Genomic DNA, 22,519 nt, shown 5'->3' on the forward strand with positions numbered 1-22,519 from the left:
GCAGATTTTAATTGAAGCTCATGGTTCAATACAAACTTTAATTTACATGAGGAAAAGTCATTCTGCTCTGACCTGGATGCTGTACACTGCAATGAGCTTGCTTTAACAGTTTTTGAACCTGTTAACAAACGAAGGCTGTCTCCTGAGTTCACAATGAAATTGAGCCAGAAGAGATTTGGCCACCTCTGCTCACAAAGCCAGAGTCCAAATTCCACTCCAAGCTCCAACATCGTAAACAGAGAGCACCTCCACCAGCTGCTGGAGGGCTGGCTGCCTCCGAAAACGCAGGTGCAAGGAACCCCTTGCTCCTGCTCGGCAGCTCGCAGGCTGCAGGCGCTGGAGTCTCCCCAGGCTGGGGACAGAGCACACTTCGCCCGAGCCGTGAGAGCATCGAGGGTTCATTTTTCCAGCACATTTGTAATCAAGGGACAGTACAAGAGCGACTCGGCTTCATAGCGTGGCAGAGCTAATTAATAGTTTGACGCCTCAGTGAGAGCCTGTCCTCCTCCTACAGCTACACGCTGCCTCCTCGGAGCTGCTCTGCCACTCAGCTCACGGTGTGGGAGCTAAATATTGTGACCATTTCTAGATGACAAAAACATTTACCAAATCTCTGGCCTTAAAAAACAGAAAAAAGAAAAAGGAAGCAAAAACCAGCTGCACATACAATACAACAAAAATGACAATTACTCTATTCCTTCTTGTACTATGGCATATTATGTGAAGCTGCAGATGAACCCAAGCCTACCTCAATTTTCTTCCTTGTACTAACCCTGCCAAGGAGGCTACTCTGTCATGGGGACTGCCAGCAATTTTGTCCCTTTTGGTTCTTTCGGGAATCATGTCACAATCTGCTTGAGGAATTTCTGCCCCAAGGTTTTCAAGGCTAACTACAGCCTCAGTTTCAGCCCATGGCACTTGCAAAACTCTTGTATAAAAGCAATTTTGAAATCAGTATGGTTTTGCTCTTGTATCTGAGTGACTTTTTATGCATACGTTAAAGGTTTCTTTAGCTTAATTAGTTTTCTTCTTTTAATTACAGAAGCCAAAATCTGTCATTTCAGTTCCTCTGGCTGTGGCAACGCATCTTTCTTGTTTCTTCCTTTCCATGCAGCATTATAGGGCAAAGAGGTCATTGCACTGCACTGTTTTTCTTTCCTGACTGCTACAGATAAATACATTGAATTTCCCTCTCTCTTGCTAAACCACGTCCACTGCAGAATATCATTCACATCCAGTTCCAACCCCTGGACACGTTTTACTAGATGTTTGCACTGCCCATGTTGCAGACCTTGTTCCTAAGACCCAAACCCCTCCTGGATTCAGGATGAAGTTCACATCCTGACCAGTTACTGAAAGCTCAAGTTCATGAACTGCTCAGCAAAATCTCAGTCCTCCTTCTAGCGAACACATACTGACTTACAATTTCATCCTATAATATCCGCATTAGCACAGAAGCCGTATGAGATATAGTAATTTTGGCAGGGTTTTACTTTGAAATTGAAGAATCTTCTACATTTTAATAGAGTGAACCTACTGCATCAGTTAAGCAGAAAACGAAACCCAGCCAGGTAAATGCCCTGTATTTTATACAGTTTAACAGTTATAATTAATCCATGGAAAACCGTTATGTTCACAGCAAAACTGGTACCGTGACTTTCAACACGCAGGGTGCATCTCAGGAAGTGAATCTGTTGAGCAAGAGCTGTGACCGAACGAAAAGGAAAGATAATTAAAGGGCAAACTGGCCTGCTTTGCTAAAACAAATGACCCAGGCCTTGCTGCCCTTGGCAGGGACCCAGGGTTTTGCATTTTCACATGGAGGAGCAGCTGTTCCGGAACAATTTCCTCAATGAAATAAGCACAAACAGGCTCCCTTTCACTGTCAGGCACACATGGCTTCCCTTCCCACTTGGTTATTCTCAAAGCACCCAAATCAGGTGGTGACACGGAAAACAACAAGCACCGCAGGCCTGCCCACCCACCCCTCCTCACACCAGCCTGTAGGCCGCAGAGCAAACCTGCTCGCTAGCACAGGCGGCCACAAGCGTGTCGGATCCCTTTATAGAGTCCTAGACCTTTCAAGAAGGATCTGAAGAATTTCCACATATAAATATCACCACAGCTTTGAGGTGCAGCCCCTGCTAGCCAGGAGCTAGCTCAGATGCTATAGATTTTACGTGCCAGGCCGTGGTGGCGATGGCTGAAACCCTGCGTGCTCTCCTGCTACGATACAACCGTTTTCATCCATGAAAATAGGTATAATGGGGTTTTAGGAAGATAGTGGTACCATTTACTTACTCTACTTATGTATGGTTAAAGGCAGTGGAAGAGGCAACTCCCATGTGTCTGCTGAAGTTACTAAGACACGGGTTCATAAGTCTGCTGCTGACCAAGACCAAAATACTTAGTTCCTAGATGAGAACAAATTTGTAGACTGAAACTACTCTGCGATAGGGACAAAAGAAGGAGCAAATTTTACAAGATTAAGTGCCTGAGGGGGTAAAATGACAGCTGTTCAAAAACCTTTGGAGAGGTCTGGAATGCTGGAAAAATCCCAACTATGCTGCATTCAACCTACCAAAGGTGGGGTAGCGGAAGGTGCAGAAATAACATTGTCAATACAGCCTGTCAAAGCACGGGGTTAGTGAAAGCACCCAGCGTTTGGCCATTGCCATGGGGCTCATACATGAAGGCAGCTGGACACAGGGAGTTTTAAACTGCTTACACATAGGTATTTGTCCATTTTCTCAATACAACCTCATCAGTAGTTAAGGATATGAATAAAAGGCTGCCTAGCACATGCTTGTAGAATTTCTCAGATTATCAAAGCTGTTAAACAATATTCCCTGATTAATGGGGGGGGGCAGAAAAGCAGATCTTGTTAGTGTGCATGGAGTCTAAGGACATAGTAACATCAGCCTCCAATACAGACGTTTCTGTCAACGCACTGTTTTCCTCTTCAGAGGAACAATCCTGGAGGCACATTCACATCGTCCTGCACCTCAGCTATGTATTCTCTAGTCAGATCAGCTCAGTAGAAATCTTTCCTTCGCTTTACAAAGGTAGTAGAAAAGCATTACCAAACCCTTCAGTTTTAATAGAAATAGCTCCATGGATTTCAAATGATCTTGGATTCAGCATCAAATGACTACTTAAATGTGCATTAAATCCAAAAGAAGTTATCAGCCTGAAGCCTGCTGTATCTGCACGGCTTAACCATTGAACACAGTTACCTCAGTCTCTACGTGCAAACACAGGCCTTAGCGGAGGTTGAATACTTTTGCATAGGGAAAATACGCTCCTTAAACTCCTCTGTGACTTCCATGACCCTCCCCCCCTTTTTTTCCCCAATATGCTTTCTAAGTCCTGTGACTACATTAGAAGAGGTTACAAATTACAACAACCCTTTAATCACCCCCCTGCACAAATTACCAAGTTAATTTGTCAGAAGCATTCTAAAAATCAAGTTTAAAAACAAATCGGTCCCTCAGAGTTTCAGTGCATTACCATTATTACCATTAAAGAGTGAATCACGTAGCTATGAACTACACGCGTAGCACTTGGATCTTATAGGACTTGGACTGCTGTTTTCAACATGTGTAGACACACTTACTCAACCAAATATCAAATTAAAATGCTCAGAAACGTGTGCCAAAAGCAGACAGCTCACAGAGTATTTTCTGGCTTATTTACATGACAGTGCCTTTGCTGTTTACACTAGAGACTCTTGGAAGTGGTTTATTTTACCTGTGTTAGCCACTTGACCTGCTACACACGGAGGGAGGCTCAAGTACGTTAGATTTGTAGGTAAACAACAGCACTTTATTCTTTAAAGCAAGAATCACGAGATTTCTATGCAGCAATTTTGCTGTGTGTGTCTCCCAGATGTGGTATTCTAGTTTGGGGCATATTCTAGAAATACTAAAGTAACTCATAAGAACGGGAAATGAGCTCCAGCGTATCAGTTGCACTGAACATGCTGTGCCCAAAGCTACCCAAGCTGCTATGCAGAAGCAGTATCGCATCTAAATTTGAAGGGGAAGCTAGTTCAAACGTTCGCTTTCATCCCTCACAGAGGTATGAATTACTAAATTTCCAAACACCAAATGCCTGATGTTTCAAACATGAAATGGGTGCTGTATTTTGAGGTACTCATCCTGAGCATATAGAGCTGTCCCACTCGTCCTCCTGGCGAGGAGCACCTGGTCCACATGCAGCCACCCCACGCTGGTGCAGGAGCCAGTGGCAGTGACAGCAAGAAGCTTTCAGAGTACAAAGATCACAGAAATGTTCATAAAAGGTTAGACAAGTATACATACTCTGCCATAGAGTTGGTGAAGATGACTTCTTCAGGCCTCTTACTATTCTGCATTCCCAAGTGGGTTTTCTTTGTTCTTTTTTATTTTTTTTAAAGGGCCCATATATTCTTGTAGAGTTTCAATTTAGGGACAAATTAACATTTTGGAGTGGATTTTTTTTTTTAATAGAACCAGAACATTCTGCTGCCCTAATCTGAATAAACAAGTCAGATTCTTTTGCTAAAATAAACCTTTTCTGCTGGTTGGCTCATCAGCCGCTACTGCAAAAACGCTTGCAAAGAGTATGTTGCAATACTTCAAGCATTGAAAATAAGCATACTCCCATGGCAATTCACCAGATGGGTTACAGGTTGTAAATCATAGATGTCTAGACTAAAACACAAGAGACAAACATCTGTCTAAAATCAGTTAGCTTGAATGGCAAATACTGTTAAATAAATTAGGACTACTTTGGAAACAAAGAGAAGAAACAACTACGTTGAAAACATCTGAAATTAATCCATTAGCACACAAGCCACAACACAATAACCTGAAACTGTAGGGACATTCATTATGTGATGAATATGAGCCCAAGATGACGTCCTGACATCTGAAGCAGGAACACAAAAGCGTTTCTCTGACCCAGCCCCAAGCTCCCCCAGCAGGGCTCACGGAGCTCTCCCCGAACATCTGCGTGGAGCGCAGTTGTTATTCTCCTCACTTCACGAGTCAAACCGAGAGACAAAGGAATGAAACGACTGATTCAGGGTCACACAGGAAGTCTGTGGGAACACAACTGGACACAAATCGAGGACGCTGTTTAAGTCATAAGACAACACAAGACTGAACCAATCTTGGGACTGTTAAAGACTGGTAAGGTATCTCTTACGGCACAGAGATGGGTATCTCATGAACCATTTAGAGAAAAAAGGTCCTCCTCATCTGCTGCCCTTTTTCTTCCTTTGCATACCTATTTGTTTTATGCTAGAAATCCACCAGCAAGCCAGCGGACAAAGAACAGCACCATCAGGCATGGTGAGACCAAAGAGAAGTTGCACAGAAAACTGCAGCCTGCCCTTCGCAGGACAGTCTGAGACACGCAGAGCATAAAGCTGAATTCAGACACGGGAGGGACTCACCAAGCAACTGTTGTCGATCCCGACAAAAGGTGGGAGTCCCCATTCAGCATCAGGTTTCCCTTTGAAATCAAAACTCTCACGTGTCAAGTTTCTGCAGCGCCACAGCTTTGAACAGCGAAGGATCAGCATCCTCTGGCTGCGTCCACAGCCCTGGCAGCAAACTTCCAGACCCGTACAACCACCACGCAACCCCTCACCTCACCGTTAGGGAGCGGATGTCGAACGAAAATTATTTGATTTTTACACCGATCATTAACAACATTGCCATTTACATACTATACAGCACTATTTGCCTGATACTAATAGATTATTTATTTATAGAGGGACAAACACCAAGCCAGGAGAGCACCACAAGGGATGGAAGTTTAACTATGGACATCATTTTGCCTTTGCACTTTTCCAACAGCTTTTCAGCACATTCTAAATGATGTAAATGATTTTTGGGGGTGTGTGTGCCTGTGTTAGTTTTCTGGCACATTTATAAAGTGGCATTCACTTGCAGGAAGTTTTGTTCTCTGTCACAGGTTTCTACAAGTGCTAAACAATCAGCTTTGAGTGCGACTTTCATTAAAGATAATGATAATTATACAACATCAGTTTTCTGCGGCAGCAAAAGAAGATGCTCCAACTATTCATAATGTAATTATTACATTTCCATGGCAACACCAGAATGACTGTACAATCAGCAACGGATCCAATACCCAGCCAACAATACCGTGGCATCTTGTGCCCCCAACGAGGCAGTAATTGGGTGATGGCTATTCTCTGCTTGTCCACCCACAGCGAGCAGCATCACGGAGACAGCGAAAGCCAACGTAAACGTTCAATCCTTCAGCCCTGCCAGTGCTGACAGAACAGCACCAACAACGACCACGACGAGTTTTGTTCCTGACAAGTCTGGATCCTGGACTCTGGTGAACCATTTTAAACTCGCTGTTTAATGTACTCATCAAAAGCTTGGCAATTAATAGCCACCTGTCACAGACACGCATTCTTTATCGCATGGGGAGAGAAGGAAAATCATCAACACCTTTGGGTGAGGGACGCGAATCCTAGCAGAGCTGTAGCAGCAGCTAAGCGAGAAACCCAAACCACAGCGGTCTGCGTTCTCCAGGAGCTCTGCCATCGGCCAAGGTCTGGAAACCCAGTGCACTCTAAGAAGCCTTCGCCTGCCACCATCTATTCTGTTTGTGCTGCCCCTTTGTAATATCCCCATTTTCATTTCCAGGTGCATGTCACGGACGTAAGTGAGGCAGAAGAAGTCATGAGAAGAAGTATTTACTGGTTACCACCAAGAAACAGGAATAGAGCCACGGTGGTAAATCACCACCTCCCTGGGGTAGAATCACATTTATTTTTCATATACGTACATACGCACATATTCTTTGATATTCAGGAGATACTGACAGCGATTTCACAGCACCACAGTATTTAATAACCTGTAACTTTCACAGCTGAGCTTTACTTGTAGCCACAGGCAGAACCCTCTCTCCTGCTCCTTTCACGTGGGTTCAGTAGTCCTGAAGCAGCTCATTAAGAATTAAAAGCTGAATAAAAAGCTACACCTGCAGCAGAGAAGCCTCAACCAGAGTATCCTACGAAAAAGGAAAGGGATGGGGAAGGCTGTGACTTGCCAGGCTATGTTTGAAGGGCCCTGTCGTCCTCCCCTTGCTTACACTTCCTTTCTTATTTCAAAGCTGAGCCAGTGCAAGGAGCACGTTAGCTGAGTAGTGTTTTAAAGCATCCTCCAGGCCGATGACCGCATTACAACCTTCCAAAAATAAGCATCAGCATAAGCCTTGAATTCTTATTTTCCTGTGTCCCCAGGTAAACAATCCCAATTGCACCAGATGACAGAACAGGGTAGAATTAAGCTCTTCATCTCCATTGTCCACGTCTAACATCTCCATTATCAGAGTAAGTGAAGCGCCCAAATTCAATATTAGAGCTTTCTCAGAGGCATAAAGGAAGGGAACATGGCAGCTAAGAATGTACATAGTGCATTATAAAATATATATATATCTCCAAAATGTAAAATTCTGCATCGTAGCTTTGGTCCTTGGAGCTGCAGGAGTGCCTGTGCTATTGAGGTCAAGGGCTGTGTACAGCACAGCAGCCTTGATGAACCGACTGATTAAAACACGAACCTCATTGCCCCATTTCATTTAAATTACTTTTGAACATTAAAAAAAAAAAGTCACTTGCTAGCAGTTCTGTATCCAAGCAATTAACAAGCATTCACGTTCTATGGCAGCAAACGTCATTTCTTTTCATAATCTCTGTTAAATTCAGACGGCATTTCTGTGCTCCAAAGACCACATGCAAACCCAGTTGTGCAACCTGGGTGCTGCACCCTCTTGCAAGGGAAGAAAACCACGAACATATTCTGCCTTTTCTTTCCCCTCAGCCCAAGCCCCTCCAGCTTAATGAAAGGAAAGCTAGAAAAAGAAAAAGAAAAAAAGAAAAAGAAAAAAAGAAAAAAAAAAAGAAAAAAAAGAAAAAGAAAAAAAGAAAAAGAAAAAAAGAAAAGGAAAAAAAAGAAAAAGAAAAAAAAGAAAAAGAAAAAGAAAAAAGAAAAAGAAAAAAAGAAAAAGAAAAAAAGAAAAAGAAAAAAAGAAAGAAAAAAAGAAAAACCAACCGGAAGGTCCAATCTGCACGCTTGATACCGTCCTAACCCTGCCTTCGATGCAGGTGTGTGCAGTTACAGTCCCTACAGAAGCGATGAAGGGACAGCAACACCTGACGTCAGTCCTGCTGCACATCCAACAGTATTTGTCTAGCAGTGAGCAAAACAACTCACTGGGTCATACGGCTCCGTGCGTTAGCCCTCCCAACGCACAATTAAAAACTACTGCAGACAGCTTGTGCTGGGTGACTCAGAGCCTCCAGCATTTGCAGAGAGCGCTGCTCCTGCCACCGGCCGTACCCAGAGCTTGTTGCATGTGTCTCGCTGCCTGCTGACTCGACTGTTTTCCCCTGCATTTGCTCGTGCAGTTACCCAGCGAGAAGTTACTGGAATTCCCATGCAGCATGCAGTTTGGCTAAAAAGCAAATAACCTAGAGAAATGACACTATCATTGAAGAACATAAAAAAAATATAATTTTCCTTGTAAGTCAACAGAAATCACAGCTCATCAACTTTTCTGGTTGAAGACCTCACTGTTTAACACAGGCCTTTCTAATGTTAAGATTGCAAAGATGTTCACAACAACTATTTTGGAAATACCAGAAAAAAGCATCCTTGAGAAGCACTCCTCGTGCACGACTTTATTTGTTGGGAGATCTTAGCAGGTTAACTCGATTACGTTGAACTCAGAGCCGTTCTGCTCAATTTCTTCTCACTTCCAAGACTGCTGCTTCTATTTCAGACCTAGAAATGGGTTTCTGTCCCAGAAAGATGATACATTCAGAAAAAAATACCTCATGCCACACACTTGGTCTTTCTTCCACAAGCTCCTTCCTTACTTGCAGCATCTCTCAAGACTTAACGCCGTGACCTTTGAAAGCAAAGAACTCAAGTTGTGACCGTGAGCCCCCCACCTCCTTTCTTTCTGCTGAAAATGTGGGCAGCCCCAGAAGTCTCCATCGTGCCCACCCCACCCCACGCTCCTGCACTGAAAGAGGGCTCCACATTTGGCGTCCATGGTCCCTGGGCCATGGGTTCCCTGGATAAAGCGTGTTTTGTTGTGAGACGCCAAGCGGAGAAACCCGTGACTTTCCCCAACACCTGGACACACACGACACGAGATAAAGGATCGCTTGCTAAAAACTGCTACCGCCATTTAACTCGCCCACTTGAAGTGAAAACAATTTTCTTACAGATATTTTATACTCCGCTAATAACCAGAGCTATTTATAGGTATTTTATAGAACTGGGCACCTTATCAAGGTATTTTATCAGCATCTTATAGCGCAGTAAGCTATTCAAGCCTCAGAGATTGAATCAACTTCCACCTACAATTAATAATATACTGTGAAGAGCTGATAAACACTCGGATGTGGCTCATTCTTTAAGTTTTCTCACCATAAATGATTGACTACCGCTTATGTCAATACTGCCTTGAGCAGGAGCTGTGGCTATAGGAACAGGGGAGCTGTCGCAGCAGCCCAGCCCTTCCTCCCTGCCCTCCACACAAAAGCCCAGTAACAAACACCTTCTTGTTACTTCTTCCATAGCGTGCGCACACTGTGAAGTCCTGAGCGGAACTGTGCAAGCTCAAGATTTTTCATTTCAATTTAAGAAGTATTTTTGACTTGCAGCAACTCATGCTCTTAGTGCTTTTCCTCCCGTACAGAAAGCTCTAACTTTGGAATTGCAAAATTGCTTGTGAAGCGTTTTGGAAACAAAAATAGATGAGCAGTGCAATTAAAGGACTTATAATCCCCGTTTATCTAGGTTGGATATAAATATAGTTAGGGAATGGGAGAGCTTTTCTTGGGGGAGGGTGAGAAGCAAGGGTAAAATTCTACTTGTGCTGCAAAGAGCCTGATGAACAGCCCTGCAGCTGGGCAGTTCAACCAAGTCTTATCATACCTGTCTGCGAGTTAGCTGTACTATCCAATGGAACAGTAGTTGGATAAAGTTACGCTTGAATAAAATCAGCCATCATTAGATGAACTTTCCCAGGTAACAGAGCAGTTTGTGCAAATTCTGCTGGAGATTCATGCGTTATTGTTATAAGTTTTTCAATACCATAATATGTTTACAAATGACAATCGAAGGGTTAGAAGATGAAAAGAATTATCTTTCCAGGCTTAGAAAAGAGTTACAATTAACTTGTTAGAGACAGCAAACAATTTTCAGAATAAACTGAATGGTATGTTGAAAACATACATTTTTTTGACTAGAAGTTGTAGATATAGCAACATTTTATAGTTAAAAAAAAAAAAGAAGTTTAAATTTAAAAATACAGCTACAAACGGTAGAAATCCTGTCCATTCTTTTCAACTTCCTTCCCTTTCTGAAGCCCCGCACTAAGAACCAAGAGCGAGATTCTCATCTGGTCACTGAAGGCTTTCTGCAACGGCAGAAGGCTGAAAGAAATATTTCTCTCTCTCTTGTATTCAGAAAGCCCGAGCACAAGAGGAGCTATTCAGGCCGCGATGGAGTGCCTCACAGAGGCTGCAATATGCTCGCAGTTGGCAAACAGCGCGGTGTTTGGACAGCAAGCACAGCCATCCGCTCAGCAAACAGCGGCGCTCCTGCCACCGCGGCAAGCAGCACCGCCGGCCCGCTGCTCGCGCCCCAGCAGGTTTGGTCCCGAACAAAACTGCCTTTGTGCCGTGCTTCGGGGTCAATGGGCCCAGCAGCTTTAAAAAGAAAAAAAAAAAAAAAAAAAGAAAAGAAAAAAAAGCTTGCTCTTTTCTCTCAGCTTTAGAATTAGATCCAAAAAAATATTAAAAAGCAGAAAAACAGAGAGGAAATTCCATGGAATTATATCTAAGTGCATGCTTAGCAGCCTAAACTTTGGGACAATATTGCAAATCTGTCTGAGTGCTCATCTGCTTCCTAAGACCATGTTTTTTTGAATCTTTCTAAAGCAACAAATAAAAATCAAGCATCAAACAGACTGGAAGTTACTGGTGGTGCTGCAGGTTAGTGGTATTAAAAACTAAAATAGCGATATTAAAAACTAAAATAGCACCAGAGCCAAAGCAGGAGCAGGCTGTGCCTCCGCCCAGGATCGGGAGCCTCGCACACGCACGAAGCTCCTGCCTCCTGTCACGCCTGCTCTGCAGCCAAGCACGCGGGCATTTACGCACAGCGCTCGCTCTGCCCCACACGATGCTCCCGTCACTCGTGCCCGTGAGATCCCGTTCTGGCGGGGCGATGAAGCCAGGCAGACGGCGTCTCCATGCTGTGCTGCCATCCTGCAGACGCAGCCGGGCCTTCGCCCCCAGCCACAGCTCCCAAGCCAGCTCCCGCTGCCAGGAGCTGGGAAGTCTCTGAGAAGATCCGCAGGGATCACACACGGCACCGGGCCTCCAGGCAGTCCGTGGAAATAATCGGCTTCCTCGGCCTGACGCGTCCCATCTCAGCTGGTTTGCACTGGTGGGAATTCACTAACACATCCCTACAGAGAGGCCTAAACTTCCCCACGCCGTAAGCAGGGTGTTTGATAGGGTCAGATTCAGTAAGAGGAAGAATAACAAAGTACAAAAACCCATGAGAAAAGCCGTATTTGAACGCACCGGCTCATGCCGTGAGGCTGAGGACACAAACTCCCCGCCTCGCCACGCTCTCACTGCTGGCCCCAGCCCGGTGCTGGTCCCCAGGGCACATAACAGCTGGGCTGCAGGTAGGCTTTTTGGGTTTGTGGTTCGTGTGGTGGTGGGTTGGGTGGTTTTCTTGTTTTGGTTTTGGTTTGGCAGGGGAGACACAGAGATTAAAACCAGGTGAGGTTTTCTACCGTGCTATACCCCAGTCCAAGATCAGCAACTGGGCTTGACATGCTTGGACCCAGGCAGTACCAGATCAAACAATCCAAGTCCTCCTTTGTCTAAAACCTCTAATTTGCTGACCTTTCTCCCTCCCTTCTACCTGGGCAGCATTAGCCACACTTCTGCTTTCATTGCCAGGTCGTAGCCCACCGTTGGCTTCCAGGACTACGAACAGCACGGCGAGACAAGTCTGCTCACCCCCCGTAGTCTCCAGCTGAGTGCATTCGGTGTGCAGTGCTAGCAGGACCGAGCTGCCAGAACTACAAAGATGCTGAGCTAGTAAAGCATTAGCATCCCCCCCCCCCCATCACCTTCCCTGGGTTGGCCTGCAAGCGTGCCAGCCTTATACTGGGGACAGCAGGGCACAGCTACAGGGAGAATGGACCACAACGGGGGAGAAGAGGTTGGGGATGGGAAATTCAGCAGAAGCAGAGAGGACCCAAAGACGTGCACAGGCCGGTACATGTCCTAATGAACTCCTTGACATGCCCATTCAATGAAGGGGACAAATTCCCTCTCTAAATCTTCAAAAGGCGTTGTACGGAGTGAAGATGAGTGGGAGGGAAAGGTAAGTGGGAGCCTTAAACTTGTGGGATTTTTGTACTTATCTCCTGCTTCCCAAGGTTGCATGCTGGCAGTGTATCACAGGTACAGCCCTCCACACTGCACAGCGGGAAGCTGAGCTCCATGAACATTAGGAGAGTACTTTCCCTTGTACGCATGGAAAAAGTCTATATTTACAGTGCAATAATATACCACTCACTAGAAGCCTAAAAATGAAGCCCAACCAAAGAGCTCTCTCTAAATGAGGGGGGTCGGGGTCTCTCTAAGCATAAAATGCAACAAAATTATACCACAGAAATTCTGGAACATTATTCAAACCATCCACAGGAATAAAACAGCCCACTTTTGCCAAGTTTTGTTCAAGCTGACTTCAGCTTTCTGCTTAAACAAACCTCAGGCTATACTGACATCATTTGTAGCAGAGGCAGCATTTTATTTAAACTTGAAATCTGAGGGTGTTGGGTAGATTACCAAGTAGAGAGCTGATTTTTCCTCTACAGGATCTTAAGTGACCTAATCTCAAAGTCCGGATTTAGGCTTCCTAACCAACGGGAACCAAATACCTTTAATCTCCACACTGACGTTAAACTCAAATAGAAAGTAATTCTGGGAAAAGCCCTTTATCATCACACAACTTCCACACAATGGAAATGGGAAGGGTGGCAAAAATCCAAGTGATTCTACATTAAAAACCTGCCTCGCAGGCAAGGTTACCTAGTTCCTCTCCTCCTGATATCTTTTTCCATCCCGTTTAACTCACCTCTTTTTCAAACGTGAAGTTGTGCTAGGCACCGAGCCTAGATTAACATACCTCAACACTGAACACTAAGAATTTACTCTAGGGCAAATCTGGGCATTTAGATGCATACGCAAACACCTAAATTATCTGTCATCTGCACCTAGGTGCTACTGGCTTTAAGTAAGAAAGAAGCTTTGCATATGAAAGAAGAGAACTCTGGCAGCACTAAGTGATCTTTTTTGGCCCTGGAGATGTCAAATTCTCAGAACCCGAAGCCACATTTCTAGCACAGGATTCAATGCTGTCTTGTATTGAACTGTTCTTCATCTCTGCAAAGATGCTGGGATCCCAGAAGTCAGGTGCCTGGTTAAAAAGAACATGCTAGGATCAACTGCCTAATGCCCCATCTCCAAAACAACGGCTTTCAAAAACTGCTCAGAAACGCAAAATTTATTTCCCAAATGAAGAGAGAGGGCAGAGGAAGAAGCCGTATCATTTACCATGCAAATACCACCACGAAATGATGTGTGGTCCAGGCATACGTATGCGATAACCTACTGAGATAAAACTGGCTCTGGGTTTAAAGGCAAGAGCTGCTTAACAAAGAACAATAGGAAAGCAACATTCAAAGCAGGAAAGATACTATAAATTGTTTGAAATTACTAGATGAAATTTATTTGGGGGAATTCCAACACAGAATCCAAGACGGCACATACCTTCTAGTGCCTGGATAAAGGATGTAAGTGATCTAAAGGAAAGTTGCAAGCTGCACAACTCAGACTTATAAAAACATACCCACAAGTAATAACACGCCGTCACAGTTCTTTTTTAAACAAAATCATTGCCCTTCTTTTGAAAAGGAACATCAAGTTTCCTGCTGAATAAATTAAGGCAGCCTCATTATTTTTAGCATGCTAAGTGAACCCGTCAATCTACTGACATAAATATATACAATTAGCCTGATCCAGCAAGATGCTTAACACATGTAACTCTCAGACTTTAGAAACCTGAGCGACTCACAGGGCACGCTCGGCATCCTGTGAGTATGGAATTACACATCCTATCTGCAACTTAAAAATACTGAGTCCCAGAAGCGCAGCGTTAGCTCTGGAAGCCCAAGTTCTCCCTCTGGACGCAGGCACTGAAGCATTCGTCCAGGCTTGGTTTATCAAGCCAGTGCTGTTGACTGAAGTCACAAACATTTTACACGTTTTCTGCCACGCAGAACTCGAAGAGTGAGTGCGTGGCAATGCTTTTTTCGTGCGGTTTCCACCAGTAACCTCCTGCTACTAGACAGAGCCAGGTTTTATGCACACAGTGAAACTTACTCCTCTGCAGAGAGGTGAACAAGCCCTGGGGGTCAAGTGGGACTCAGGCCACACACAGCTGGACTTTGTCCGAAGTCCTGCATCTTTGGGATGGAAGCTACCAACACAGCTTGATTAAAAGAATGGTGCGTTCTCTTGAAAGGTACATGATGTTTGGTGAAGCTTTGGAAACCTTCACATTCATCCTCACAGCCATTAGTAGCAGCCTCCCCAGCGCAGCCAGCACCCCAACTTGCTCCTCCAAACGATGTGCGGCAGCGAAAGCTCATGCGAGATCATCACAGGAACTTCATCCTGCGTAGACGTCTGAACTTGACTTGCCTAATTAAGAGTTTGCGAACATGAAACAAAACACACAATGCTTCTAGGTGGAAATGCTAAAAAAAATATTATTGAATGGAATTTGTGAATATTTACGGACAGAAATATCCATACCTGGAAGGGAAAACCACCTCCGTTCTGACCCCGGTCTTCACAACAGCCTGCAGGGAATTTGTGATGTATGCCTTCAGCAAGGTGTTCAAGGAAATACAACCAGCATATAACTACAAGCTGTGCCTTTGTCCAGGTGTATAAAACAGCTTTTGTAACTAAAAGAAAATCCCTTTCTATGGAGAATACTGAGGATACAGAGTAGACAGAGGCAGACCCTTTCCAGAGGTGCACAGCAATACGATGGGAGGCAATAGGCACAATTATGACACAGGGAATCGTAATCAGATGTAAGGAAAAGCATTTCTTTTTTATTGCGAGGGTGATAAAATGCTGTAACAGTGCATCCCTTAAGGTGTTCAAGACTCAGCTGGAGAAGTCCCTGGGCAACCTGCTCCAGTCAGACCAGCTTTATGGAGGTGGCTGGACCACATGGCCTTGGAGATCCATCTAACCTCAATGACTCTGATTTTATGGTCTCGATCTGCAGTACACATCATTTAGTTTTAATGCTGAACATGGGCGTTGGAAGTGTTATCTTTAAGGTCTTTTTAAAAATACAAAAAATAAACACCAAAGACATTAAGCAGTACAAAATGTATCGTATTAACCAACCCACAGAGTTTACAAAATCCATGGTTTCTACTCACTTCTGCTAAGTGAGTTATGTTCTGTTAATTACTCCGCTTCACGGCAGCACTTTCCTTATGAATGCATCAGGCATGAAAAGAATGCAAAGACTACCAGGTAGACAACACCTGGAAATGGCTTCTGCCACAATTTGTTTCAACACTTATTAATACTGTGTAAATTATTTATGTAAAAAAATAGAAATGCATAAGAGTACCAAGCAAGTCTTGTAAAAAAAAAAAAAAAAAAAAGACACTTCATTTTTGGAAGCTTAATCCTGCTACAAATTAGTTTTTTCTCTTATATAAGCAACACCAAGGGTAAAGCAGCTTTTCTCTTGAAAGCATGGCTGTTAAATACTTGATGCCATTAACAAGAGCTCCTAAATCTGGGACGTCACCGTTGATACGATCAAACACCGCACAATTATTTAATGAAGTCCATTGGATAAAAATTACCTGGCCTGCCTTCATCTTTGAATGGTTAAATTGTTTTTGCTTTATTAAATTTTAAGGCTGCCATTAAGAAAGCCTATTAAGAAAGAGCTTTTTAAGCTCCCAACAGTATAGCTGGATACTTTGTACCACTGCTACTCATGATCAGCATTAAAATTGCTATAATCAGATAATTTCGGGGCCTTAGGGAACCATGCTCTACCATCTGGAGACCGACCACGCTGGAATAAATCAGACGCAACTTGACTGATGCTGTAGGAGTTTGTTTTATAGAATGAGTGAAGCTCATCTTACAGGCCACGTTCTGCTACGTACCAATCTGGAAGCACACCAGATGTCTTTACCTTCAGTAACTAGCCAAATTACAGAATTTACAAAAAGAAATTACAAATTACAGAAGCTTTGAGCAGACAGCAGGTTGTCTCCAGCACCAGCCGGGGCAGCCTTCACCAGCCCAGGAGGCCCCAAGCTCGGCCCATCCCGTGGCACCGGCAGCCCCTGCACACACAGAAACCATCCCGCAAGATGTGGAAATGGCGAGCATCTGCTGAGATCTGCCAGTGAATCCTTCCTTGGGGGTTATGCTCAAACACCTTCCAAAAGTCTTTTCTGCTCCTCTCAAAGATGGAGATTTTCTCTGCCAATTCACGTAAACGTTTCTTGTTCCTCAGAAGTATTTTGCTGCTGATGGATGTCCCAACAACTGAGGAGAGCAGCCTGACCACCTGCGCTACAAGGAGCGCCACTTGGGGCGATGGAACAGGGACCGGACTCAGAAGATGGAAGGCTTTACGAGTTTGGCGCTGCTCCATCTGTAAAGGCAACCACCTCGAGACTGACCCAAAGAGCATTTGTTAGATCACTCCCGTATATAAAGAGGTATTTTTCCATACCCAAGTTTCCTAATGTTTGGGAGCGTTTCCAACACAAGCAATCCAAATTCAGCCCAGTGGAATAATGTGTTAATTACCCTCAGCTTAATTTTCATGAAATTTACTTCTGTGATAACATGGTGAACATTACGAGCCGCTGCAGATGCCTGTAACTTTAGAAGAAGACATGCTCCAGGTGACTCCAAAGTCAGGCTCAGAAGACGTGCTGGCTGGACCGAGGCCCCTCTATTCAGGGGAGCACGGCACAGCCCCAGCTCTGCAAGGCAGCACGCGCAGACGCAGCTTACGCCTGCAGAAGAGGCACGCGTACGTTTCATTTGAGTACGATGAATCTTAAACAGGTCAGTGGTTACTAAATAAACGAGGCATTCAGACCTCCAGCCACACCGACAGACTCACCGTGTTCTCAAGTAGCAAGAAATCAGCACAGCACAGGAAGAAATTCGGAAAGCAGCCTTTGATCAGCAGTTTCTCGCAGAGCTCAAGCCTTTTCTGTCCATGGCCAGCACAGGATTATAATTTCTTCGTGTTAAGGAAAGAAATAATCCAATCGCTGCTCCATCAGAGAGCTATCTTAAAGGTGACTACTTCTTCTAGTGATGCCCCATAAAAACCTGCAGTTACCACCTCCGCCGCGGCTTAGCACCAGCCCGCTGCCTTGCACTCACTGTCAAACTGCGAGCATCCCTACGGCAGCTCGCAGAGCAGTTAAATGAACAGTTTCTTCGCTCAGCAAGAATATCTCGTGCGCCTGAAAAAAAAACCTCAAATTCTTATAAAACTCTTCTCCTAGTTTCCTGGGTTTTACTGAGAGATGCGAGAGAATGGCTTTCAATAACCTTGCGCACGCAGTAGCAGGCGCATTTCCAAAACAAACTGGCAGAGCATGACACAGAAAGACACGAGAACCACGGGAGCTGGGGAAGCCGTTAGAGACCGGAGGCATCTCTGCGAAAGGCTGCCTGCAGCCGGCGAGCAGAGGGGCAAGCAGCCGCAGGGCTGCCCCTCGGCAGGGCTTCCTCCGCACTCGCAGCCCCGGGCAGCGCCTCTTCTGCTCTTCCCTTGGTTTTCCCCCAAGAGGGGCACTGCAGAATACCAGCATACACACCTGCTTCTACCGGTATCTGGCAGGATCGCTTGCAAACAAAATACATAAGTAACAGACCTGCAGCAATTGTGGCTGCACTTACCCTCAACTTCCCCACCAGTTGCTAAAGATCCACAAACTGAATTCTTTAAATGTTTCCCTTTTCTACTTTTATGTAAAGATATATACATAAATACAAGAAAACCTCCAATGAAAATAAATTATCCAAGGGTTTTACCCAGAGAAAATAGCTAGAAGTGATTACACCTTTTTTCCAAACCTAAGCAGCACTGAACAGCTTGATTTTCAGTCCCTTCCCTCTAAGCAGCACAGCTCCTACACATGGCACCAGAGAATACCCAAAATGTATCTTCATACAGGAAAGTGATTTAAAGCTACATTATGGCCTGAAATTCTATTTAAATTATTGCTACTTTCTTAAAATAAGAATAAACATGCAAACACTTTTTCTAGACATGACTGCTCACTTTTGCACAAACACGTGATGGAGAGAAAGCCATCTACAAACTTCAAAAAAGGAACTCCAGAGGTTTTTCTCCTTGTATTTAAAAATTAAACTTGTTTATTAATCGCTGCCTCTTGAGTGAGCAAAGCTTTTAGTTGTGTCAAAGCTATTAACAATGACAGCTGTGCACTAAACAAATTAAATATTCAGCAGCCTCATTCCAATGCCCTTCTGTAGCTCTGCAGAACATTTCCCAAACACCTTTTCTCTTCTGCAAACAGAAGGGTATTTTAGATTTATTTTTTGAAAGCTAATTTCAGATTTTGGTTCAGATTTGCATGCAAATATTTATGATAGCTGAGTAAATATCAAGGGAATTTTTGCTGTTACAGAAAATAAGTGCAAGAATCCTCAGTTCCTAGGAACCCTACCCAGCCGGTGTTTAGAATTCCTCGGATTCCTGAGCGCCATCATTTTGGCATCAGGGCAACAGTAACTAAAACTCCAATTAGGGTTGTCTAAAACCTCCTGCAAGAATAATGGTGTGTGGCAGCTTTCTAGATAAAAACATTATGAAATAAGGATGGTCTGAAAGGCTTCCAAATCAACAGATCCCATTTCACAGCAAAATAACAAAGAAAATTGAGTAGAAAGCTCTCCTCTATTAATTAAAGCTTGAATCTGCATTAATTCTCACATTGGCTATTAATTCTGTGGAAAGCCTGCATTTACCTTGTCTTCTGCTGTGACCAGCGACCCATCAGGAAGCAGAGACGAACGTGCCCTGCATTTTCCTCGGCCATTCCCTTCCGTCCTGTGGCAGAGCATTATTTCTGACCGTTCACCAGCTATTTTCTATTTTCTCAAATAACATCGGCTCCATCATTCCCAAACTGCTCCCAGACAGGGGCAAGGAGGTTTTGGCACCTTTTGGGGCAAGCTGTTCCTCATCCCCCTGTGAAGCGAAGAACCTGAAGCCAGCTCCATGCTAGGAGGGGCTGGGAGCTCTCAGCAACTCGGATGCCTTGAGGTTGGTGCCCAAATACGCTGGGGCCAGTGAACGCTAGGGAAAACACTTCCACTCTGAGTTATAGTTAAAAGGTCAGTGAGACATGGAGAAATTATCACAGAGAAATCAAGGGCAGGGCACAAATGAAGCTCCCATACAGCTACGATGTTTCGGCAGTCTCCCAGAGAACCAGAAACTGCTGTTTTAGCTCCGTTCTTTCTTCAACCCAGGGTGGAGATTTTCGTTTTGGCCTTCTGCAGCACAGGTCGGCGGCCAGAAGATGACTCACGGGCCCCACGTACCAGCAGCGCAACACCCCGAGGCTGCAGGCGCAGTGCAACATCTAGCTGGAGAGCAGCGCAAGCAGCCAAGGTGGTTCCACTCTGCATTTGGGATGAATTGTCTGCAAGTGAACTTTACCAACCCACTAAGGAGAAAAAAATCCATATAGACACACGCAAGCTGTTCTGAGGCATAATGCATCATCCTTTATGCTTTATTACTTACAGGAAGCAGCGCTTAATGGAAGGGAAAACTGGGAGGGAGCTTGGGAGCCCCAAGCTGTACTCCCTGTTGTGCCACTGGGCTGGGTAGGAGTTGTGGTGTTAAACACAGTCTCTTACGTGTCTTAATGACGAGCTGAAAATGCCTTCTGCACTCGGTCAGCTCCCTGAGATCCACCGCTGGCAGGCCAGCAGCCTTTCAGCAACACCATACCCTGCTTACTTTGGTAATGAGAGCGTACGAAACGAAGAATTCCTATTCAAAACTAAAGTCTTAAGAGTCTAATTGCTGTTAAAGCTTCCCCTTGACTTAATTAGGATGATGTAATAATTTCACAATGTTCTAAATACATACTGTGCATATCGATGATATATATGTAAATGGCTATACGCACATTTAATATTTGATACTATATGCAGTGAGAAAATTACAAGCGCTGTTCCGAACCCAAAAATGCTGTGACAGGGAGAAGACCTATAAAGACAATGCTACACTCAGAATTATCAAGACAACACACAAAAGCAGTAAGCGTGTGATCTCAGCTGGTGTTTCTGGGTCACACACCGATAAAGCAGTCGGCAGCTAAAAATTACTCTTTAACCTGCCTTGCCTCACAGTATCTAGTGATAAGTTTGAATTTCAGGTAGTGCGAACAAACCTGCCGACGTACCTTTGCAGAATGTCATTCCAAGTAATCCACCCATTTAAACAGGTGCAGTTGGACACTTTTGTTGTTTGACTTTACGCGCTCATGCAAAGCAAACTGCAAGACCAAGCAGCCTGCAGCCTCGCCCCACCAGCACTGCAGGGACCGTAGCACACGGACAGGACCCGCGTACTATTTCTGGAGTCATCCTAAGTTGACATAAACAAGTTTTTAAGAATTTTATAAACAGTCTGCCCAGCGATCACAGTGACTTAACAGATGAGGAGCAGATATTTTTATTTCTCGTTGCTCACTACTGTACAGTTACAAAACTCAAGGAACAGCCTGAGGTTTAAATCAAATTTGAAAACTAAAAAAAAAAAAAAAAATAATAATAAGACTAATACAAAGAGGAAGTGGAGCAGAAGCCACCGAAACTTTCAATACTTTTTCCAAAGTATTCTTTTTCCTAATTATGCAAGGTTGAATATTACTACTGATTACTTTATGCTGCTAGCACATGAATCTAGCAATTCCTCATTCAAACTAAATGCATTACTGAAGATGGAAGGGTTCCATACATAAATAATGTATGTAAATCTTTTACTTATGTAAGTAAGGGGTACCAAAATCTTGGGCTTTCCCCTTACACCAGTAAGGTGAATCCCGGCAGGCATCAAAACCACTCGCACAAGTCTAAGGAAACAAGTGCTTTTTTAAAAATACAATGATTAGGGTCTATGACACCAAAATCCCAATTAGCACGACAGATAATATAATAATATATGCACGTGTGCATAGTACATTAGAAAACTACAAAAACGAAAGATATCTTCGTCTTGCTTAAGACATTATGAAGCATTTTAGGTGTTAAAGAGAAAACAGAGTTCAACCCCAAGGTCTGATGCAAGTCTGTTAAAGTGAATGGTTGGGTATATTACAAAGATTTTGTACGTTGTCTCCTAAATGTATTTGACTGACCTCATGGCACGCTCATCCGCCCACTGCATACTGCGTGCACAACGTTATTGACAGCTCTGTATTTCTTTCTGGCTTTCAGTCACAAAACCCAGAGACCCTGAAGCAAAGGACAAACCAACTGAGGAGCCGGCAGCAGGCTGCTCCCTCGTGTCCCAGTCTCTTGGTCTAACGGCTTAGGTCAGTCTGCTACAGAAAGTATTTGTTGGCACACAGCTGGGATTTTTTTTTTCCCAGGTTATAACAAGCTTCCTGAAGGAAAAGAAAAATCAAAGGTGTACATAAAACCACAAATGCAGTAAAAAGTGAATGTCTGGTATTCTGAAGTTGGACTTGACAGAATGCATTTTCCTTCAACGTAAACCACGATCCTTGACTTTTAATACTTGCATGAATCTCTGACCATGCAACTGAGCTTTCCACTTTTTATTCTGGGCCAATGACATGCCAGAGATGCAGGTGGCAATCGGCTGTCGGGACACAGCCTCAAGGAAACGTGCAAGAGTCATAGAAACCAACGCCACCGAGCTCCTTCAGAGAAAGTCCCTTCAGAGATGAATCTAACGAATCCCACATTCCTACTATAAAGGAACACCAGCCAAATAACAATAGTAGAGGAGTTAAATGCTGCAGTCTAATTTCCTTAGTTTTAAAACTTATTTTGTCATTAAATAATCTCAATACTAGGTTATGTCCCAAGTCAAGCAACATTGTCAGGTTATTGTTAAAGTTTAGGCCTCCTGAAACCCCCAGGATTTTTCTGGTTCCGTATATTTCTTACCTCCTGCTCTCCTGATTCCTTTCCCACAAACACACTTTCAGTAAAACTTTGAGTGGCAATTGGTAAACTAATACAAAAACAAGATTTTAAAGTTATTTGCCTCACTGTGTTTGTTCTAAAGGCATG

General features: G+C 44.0%; 1 protein-coding gene and 2 long non-coding RNA genes across 6 annotated transcripts in view; 1 reads left to right on the forward strand and 2 right to left on the reverse strand.

Moving 5' to 3' along the window:
- The window catches only part of FNDC3B (fibronectin type III domain containing 3B), a 185,402-nt gene that overhangs the window by 102,184 nt on the left and 60,699 nt on the right, over positions 1-22,519 (reverse strand). The gene's annotated exons all lie outside the window — the stretch shown is intronic.
- On the forward strand, positions 6,086-9,684 carry LOC121074469. Its single transcript, XR_005822367.1, has 3 exons — positions 6,086-6,626; positions 7,268-7,357; positions 8,132-9,684. It is a non-coding gene; the product is annotated as an uncharacterized LOC121074469 (long non-coding RNA).
- On the reverse strand, positions 16,280-17,665 carry LOC121074470. The gene is made up of 2 exons (XR_005822368.1): positions 17,322-17,665; positions 16,280-17,211 (listed from the first exon to the last, which is right to left on the reverse strand). It is a non-coding gene; the product is annotated as an uncharacterized LOC121074470 (long non-coding RNA).

This window comes from Cygnus olor, chromosome 9, assembly GCF_009769625.2.
Source record: "Cygnus olor isolate bCygOlo1 chromosome 9, bCygOlo1.pri.v2, whole genome shotgun sequence".
NCBI classification, from domain to species: Eukaryota; Metazoa; Chordata; class Aves; order Anseriformes; family Anatidae; genus Cygnus; species Cygnus olor.